Source organism: Terrapene carolina, unplaced genomic scaffold, assembly GCF_002925995.2.
Source record: "Terrapene carolina triunguis isolate 2854851 unplaced genomic scaffold, T_m_triunguis-2.0 Scaffold42, whole genome shotgun sequence".
Taxonomy (NCBI): Eukaryota; Metazoa; Chordata; order Testudines; family Emydidae; genus Terrapene; species Terrapene triunguis.
In genome coordinates, this window is record NW_020664393.1 from 7,303,456 (window position 1) to 7,310,454 (window position 6,999).

The window sequence follows — 6,999 nt, forward strand, 5'->3', positions numbered from 1 at the left end:
CCCTTCACAAATGTTATGGAGGGTACAGCACATGGCTATAACCATGGGGATGTTGTCATCGGCCAGGTTCAGCTTCCCATACAGAGAGTGCTAGCAGCCCTTTAAATGGCCAAAAGCACGCCCCACAGTCACTCTGCACCGGCTCAGCCTGTTGTTGAACCATTCCTTGCTGCTGTCAAGGCTCCCTGTGCAGGGTTTCATGAGCCACGGCATTAAAGAGTAAGTGGGGTCTCCAAGGATCACAATGGGTATTTCAACTTCCCCTACAGTGATCTTCTGGTCTAGGAAGAAAGTCCCGGCTTGCAGCTTCCTGAACAGGCCTGTGTTCTGAAAGATGCGTGCGTCATGCACCTTTCCGGACCAGCCTGCGTTAATGTAAGTGAAACACCCACAGGGACCCACAAGTGCCTGGAGAACCATAGAGAAATACCCCTTCCAATTAACATACTGGGAGGCTAGGTGGGCTGGTGCCAGAATTGGAATATGTGTCCCATCTATCGCCCCTCCGCAGTTAGGGAAACCCATTTGTGCAAAGCCAGCCACAATGTCATGCACGTTACCCAGAGTCACAGTTCTTTTGAGCAAGATGCGATTAATGGTCCTGCAAACTTGCATCAACACGATTCCAACGGTCGACTTTCCCACTCCAAACTGGTTAGCAACCGATCAGTAGCTGTCTGGAGTTGCCAGCTTCCAGATTGCAATAGCCACCCGCTTCTCCACTGTCAGAGCAGCTCTCAATCTTGTGTCCTTGCACCATAGGGTGGGGGGTGAGCTCATCACACAGTCCCATGAATGTGGCTTTTCTCATCCAAAAGTTCTGCAGCCACTGCTTGTCATCCCAGACTTGCATGACGATGTGATCCCACTACTCAGTGCTTGTTTCCCGAGCCCAAAAGCGGTGTTCCACTGCGGTGAGCATGTCTGTGAATGCCACAAGCAATCTCGTGTCATATGTGTTATGCAAATAGACATCATTGTCGGACTCCTCACTGTCAGTTTGTAGCTTAAGGAGTAACTCGACTGCCATTTGTGATGTACTGGTGAGACCCATCAGCATATTCCTCAGCACTTTGGGATCTGAAAGGGAAGGCAGCGCGCAGAGTACAAAAAATGTTGAAAGATGGCGCCAAATGTGGATAGAAGCACAGGGATTGCTGGGATGCCAAGCAATGCATCACGGGGCGTTGGGATAGGATCCAGAATGCCCCGCACCCCCCACCCCCTTCCCACAAGCCACAGCGCCAGAATGGGAAGAGGTGCTTTGTGGTATAGCTGTCCATAATGCACCTCTGCAAGTGCCGCAAATGTGGCCACACCAGTGCGCTTGCAGCTGACAGTGTGGACACACTGCAGCACTTTCCCTACTGCGCTCTCCGAGGGATGGTTTAACTCACAGCGCTCTACATCTGCAAGTGTAGCCATGCCCTTAAAAACTAGATCTACCATTTGGATATATAAAGCGAACCTTCATTCGTTTTCTGTATTAATCTTATCTGAGATGTAAACCTTTGTGTAACGTTAATGCCTAACTTAATTTTAAAGGGAGGAAGAAAAAGGAATAGAGAACTAGACTGAGTCCTGAACAGAAGCCTGACTGACCAGTAAAATAAACAAAGGTGATCAGATCAAGAGATTCAATGTAAGACCAGCCATGTAATATCACTTAGGAATAATCCAGCCATAAAAGCTCTACAGTACCAGAAGTCATTTGTGTGGAAATGTAGCCAAATATTCAGTGAAGTTCTCAAAACTTCATAACTCTAGGCTTCATAGCTCCAATCTCCTCATTGGCTTCCACTTCTTGGATTTATGAAATGGTCAGCTTGCTTCATGCCAGAAGAAACTTGATGTGATAGATTTGAAACTGTTTGCATTGGAGCCACTGAATTGGCAGCCAGAAAAAGGTTGGATGGAGGATGTGCGGCCAGGAATGAAGGACCACGCGCCTGAAAAGGAATAGCAGTTGAGATATACTGCCTAAAAGGGGTGTGCGTATGTGGCATAGATGCCTACCTGCCATAGGATAAACTGGCAGCAGTAGAGTACTGGAAGTGCTTTTGTACTCACCTGTCCTCACAACCCCGCAGAGGAGTCACTGACAAATTCCTAGGAGGTCTAGAAAAAGTGTGGTTTATAGGCTCTCAAGGATGCTTCCTATCACCATTAGGTGGTAGGACATCTAATCTTTTATCAAAAGAATAGTATCTCCAACTGTGTAGTGGCTCCCTAGTGTTGAAGTGTTAATATTTCACAAGAGGCCATATCTTAAGATTGGACTTGAACTCATGGCATTATGGACTAGCCCCATGAGAGCTACAGATATAACCACAATAATCCCTGCAGTAACAAAAAATCTAGAGGAGCAGCTTCTCATATAGGGAACTTGACCAGCATAGATACTTTTATAGCGGAATTATTATTCTATTGTGACTTTATTCAGGAATAGTTGCGTTTTCTACATTGACATAAAGCGGAATATCATTCTGAAATAATTACCACCTTTCTCCCAGTAGTGGCACTTTTCCTCTATTGTGAACAAAATAGCTGTATTGATACTAAAGTACATGAAATGGCTGGTGAAAAGGCTGCAAATGTTACAGTTGTGTTTACTGTAGCTAGGTTTCACATTAGCAAAGAGCCCAGCTCTAACAAGCCAGCCCAAATGGGACAATGAGCATTTGGACTGACTTATTCCCCTCCTGTGTGGAAATCACACACGGAGGAGGGTGTAGTAAACAAATAAATACTAATGCCCACAGCTCTGTAAGGACAGCAGTCGTGTGGAGGCAGTAGGCTCAGAATATCTGAATCCTACAAATGTCCGGTCTGTTGCGGGGAGGCACTTTCCATCCACAAGTCCCACAGCAGCCCAGGCAGCGCGCTAGACTACAGCAGTGTGATCATTCTGAAGGGGTGTGTCAGGGCAGGACACACTGGGGAGCTCCTGCCCTTTTACGTGGGGGTGGGGTGGGGGAATGTATCACATAGTGCATCTCCTCACCAAGCCCTCCAATTTACCCTTTTTCACATGACCAGTGGGTCACATATATTTTTAGAGGGGACAGAGAGATGGCACATCCTATGTATCTGCCTTTCCTCTGCATCTGGTCTCACTGTAGCTTCCCCACCCAGTTCTTCACTCCCTATTGGGGGAGATGATAAAAGGCATTGTTTTCCATAGCTCTATTGCATGTGAAAAATGTTGGGGTTTTTTTTAATCTGGTAACCATACAATAATTAAATAAAACGTTCCACTACATGAGGTAAGTGTCTTCTGTCTTCCCACAACACTTGACCCTTAATCAAAAGCATATGTAGCTTTCTTGTGCTTGCTAACTCTTATTCTTCAGTATGTTACAGTTGAGTGTTGGGGTGTGTGTGTTGGATTGTTTGGGTCAAATCTTGATCACATGGAAGTAAAGGGCAAAACTCTTTCTCTCCAGTGGGACCAGGATCTGTCCCTTAGTTTGGCTTCTGGTCAGTTGAGATTGGATTTTTATTTTTTTTTAAAAGATGCAAGAAGAAACATTCTGGCAGCCCATGAGGACAGAGCTGTATTATCCCATATCTATTTTATTGAGATCAGGACATGTGGAGTAATTCTATAGGCCACTCTCTGATATACACAGTAGAAGTATGGACTAAAAACTCAACATATTCAGGTAGAAATGTTATATTTGCAAACAAAGGGTGGGCAGATCGGCTGTAATCCACTTCTCACCTTCCACATCGAGACATGCTGACCCAGATTTTTCCAACCTGAAGGGAAGAACTGGTTCTGTGTACGACTTGGTTTGCCACCTATTAATTTTTTTAAAATAGTTTTGCTACTAACCTGTACAACATCATAATGGTTGCAAAAGTAGTATGAGCCAACACAAATCATCCTTTGTAGTTTGACAAGTTTGCTGTCTAGGGACATTGTTAAAAATTGGTATCACCGAATCTCTCAAGTATGTGTACACCCCTTTAAAATAGCATTGCTGTAAATTATAAGTACTGCTTTACAACTTTATATTTCAAGGTGCTTAGTTCAGTGGGATTTGGGGTGGGGGAGGAGGAGGGTCTCTGGAGCAATCTATCCCTTTCAGGATTGAGCAACTAACTTTTATGCAAGGTAACATTGTTTACATAGCAAGAGTGTAATAGGATCAGTCACAGTGCTGGATTTATTCAAAACTAAACTGAAACGAACAGGAACATGAATGTGTTGACATGCACCATTAAAATTATTTTCCTGTACTTTGTCACTTATTTAAATTAAGCTGTTTTTTTTTTATTATTATTTTGATTGTAGCAGATTGACTTAACCTGGAGGTACAATGCTGCCAGTTTACTAATCTCTGCTTATTCCTAATGTATTTCACTGATAACTTAATTGAAGTGTAGAAGCCTGTTTAATTACCCTCAATATATTAAACTCCTGCATTTCAATTGTCCTGTTTTAGGTTTTCTTAAGCATGTAATTGTGCCAGCACCAGCAAGGCACCCTAAAGAACAAAGGCAGCCATTTTGTAACATACACATTCTAGGACACTTTAATTATTGACCGAATGTGTAAATAATTGATGGCTCACAAAGGCATCAGTGTAAGAGCACTGGAAAGTGTTACACTAGTTGGCTTGGAAGGTGGTGGGGTCAGGGCTCTGTAAAGAATAATGCTTCATTCTTTCCTTCCTGATTTGAATGTTGCAATGTTTTTTGAACTGCAAGAACAATACACTAAAAACAAACAGTAGAATAAATCCTTGCTGCCCCTCACAAATACCAAACGAAGCATGAGCATCATTAGATAAAGGTGCTTTTTTGTGTGTGTGTGATAACAAATGTGAATTCCGTTTTGTCTACATGTGCAACAACTGAGAAATAAGGACAATCTACTTGTGTTTTGGGCTGCAGGTTTGGAGATGCCACCACTCATACTAACTCCTCAAGTGAGAAGAGGAAATGTGCCAGCTCTCACACTGCAAAGCCAAGTTTCACATCAATGGAAACCCAGCTGGTAACTGACTTGAGCCTAACAGTACTGCTTGAGTAATGAAGACAAATAGTGTGAATTTCACTCCATCCATAAAGTAACTTTGGAAAATACACTGCAGTTAAAGGTCTGTATTTATGTAACTCTGATTCTGCTTTCCATGCATTTACTTACTTCATGGAGCATTCCCATATTACTGAAGACCTGGCAATGCAGCAATGGGTGGTACTGAACTTCTGATTGAGAAAGGGAGTCTGTGGCATCCAGGGCAGACCACAAGATGTAGGGAGAGAAATGGAAAAACTGGATTAACTGGTAAGAGATTGAGTAGTGAGGGACAGGTGAGCTTAAATGGTATGATGGGGGCATTCCTCTGTCTAGGACAGGAAAGGGGAACTACTCCTAGAATACATATTGTGGGTTTTAGTTCATAAATTTATGGTCTAACCCATATTATAGTGCTAAACTGCATTGGGAATGTTTGGAAGTAATGTATAGAACACTTCTTAACAAACAGAGGATTAAAGCAGTGGGAATGGTATCTACAATTTCCCTGTCACCACAGCATGGAAGAAAAATTATTTTGTATCAGAACTTTGCCAAGCTGTCTTGGGCTCGGGCACTGATTTCAAGGGCTTGGGGTTAGTACCAACATTTTTGGATTGTTAGTCAGAGGTTTTCACCTTGTATTTTACTGTGACACTGAATCTTTTTCCCAGACCTGAAGAGTGCTGTGTGGCTCGAAAGCTTACCTCTCGCACCAACGGAAGTTGATCCAGTAAAAGATATTACCTCATCCACCTTATCTCTCTAATATCTTGGGACCAACAAAACTACAACACTGCAAACAAAGATTTTTTTCCCCCAGGCCTATTGGGCTGGGAAGAATGTAGCATGGTTCCCCTCCTCCCCGCCACACCTATCAATAAAAAATGAGCAGTAAGGGGTTTAGTAAGTTAAACAAAAAATCATTAACCAAATCATGTTGGTGGGTGTCACAATTCACTAAAGTTAATAGAAAATCATCGTTCTCACAGCTTAGAACAAAGACTTGATTCTAGTATGTCACAGAGTGGCTGGTGTCCCCTTCAAGGGAAGGGGGGTCCAGTTCCCAAAGGGTTGCTAGGCGATGGAAGGGGAATTGTGATGTAGTCCAACATATTTCAAGTTAAATATTCATTTATGCTAGCCAGTAGACTGTTATGTAGTATCTCTTTAAATAGTCTGGGAGACTTTTAATCCATTTGGTTTCTCCACATTTTTTTTAATTTTGTGTAGAGAATGGACACAATGTTTTTTTACACTTCTGCTGCTTTGCATTTAGCATCTTGCCTTTGTGTAATATTGATCAACAAGGTGGACAGAGTTCTCTTTCTTTTCTTTTTTTAATTGGACAAGGAAATTACCTGGAATGTGAAAACTGATCTGCAATTTATGTGAACTATTACAACGCTGGAAGGTGGTGTCACAGGCACTGGCTTTCTCCTTGCTTTGGGGGTGCTCAACCTTCACTCTGGTCCAGGCCCTGCCCCCACCCTGCCTCTTTCCGCCCAGTTCTGCCTCCTCCCCACAGCACCTCCTGCACCCAGTAGAACAGCTGAGCCTGGTAGGCGGGACGCACTGGGAGGGATTGATCAGCAGGGGAGGGGGAGTAGCTGGCTGCCAGTGGGTGCTAAGCATCCACTAATTTTTTTCCATGGAGCCTGCCCTGGAGCACCCGTGGAGTCAGTGCCTATGGGTAGGGTTACCATACGTCCGGATTTTCCCGGACATGTCTGGCTTTTTGGTCCTCAAATCGCCGTCCGGGGGGAATTGCCAAAAAGCCGAACATGTCCGGGAAAATACTCCCAGCTTTGTTTTGCCGGCATCCCTGCCCCAGTCCCCTGCTTACCTTAGAGCGGCTCCGGCAGGCTGCGAGCTGCAGGCGGATTCCCCCGCGGCTGCTGCTGCTCCCCCCAGACACCTCAGCTCTGTGTAGCTGAAGAGCTGAGCTGCCCGAGCGCTACTGGCTTCACGGT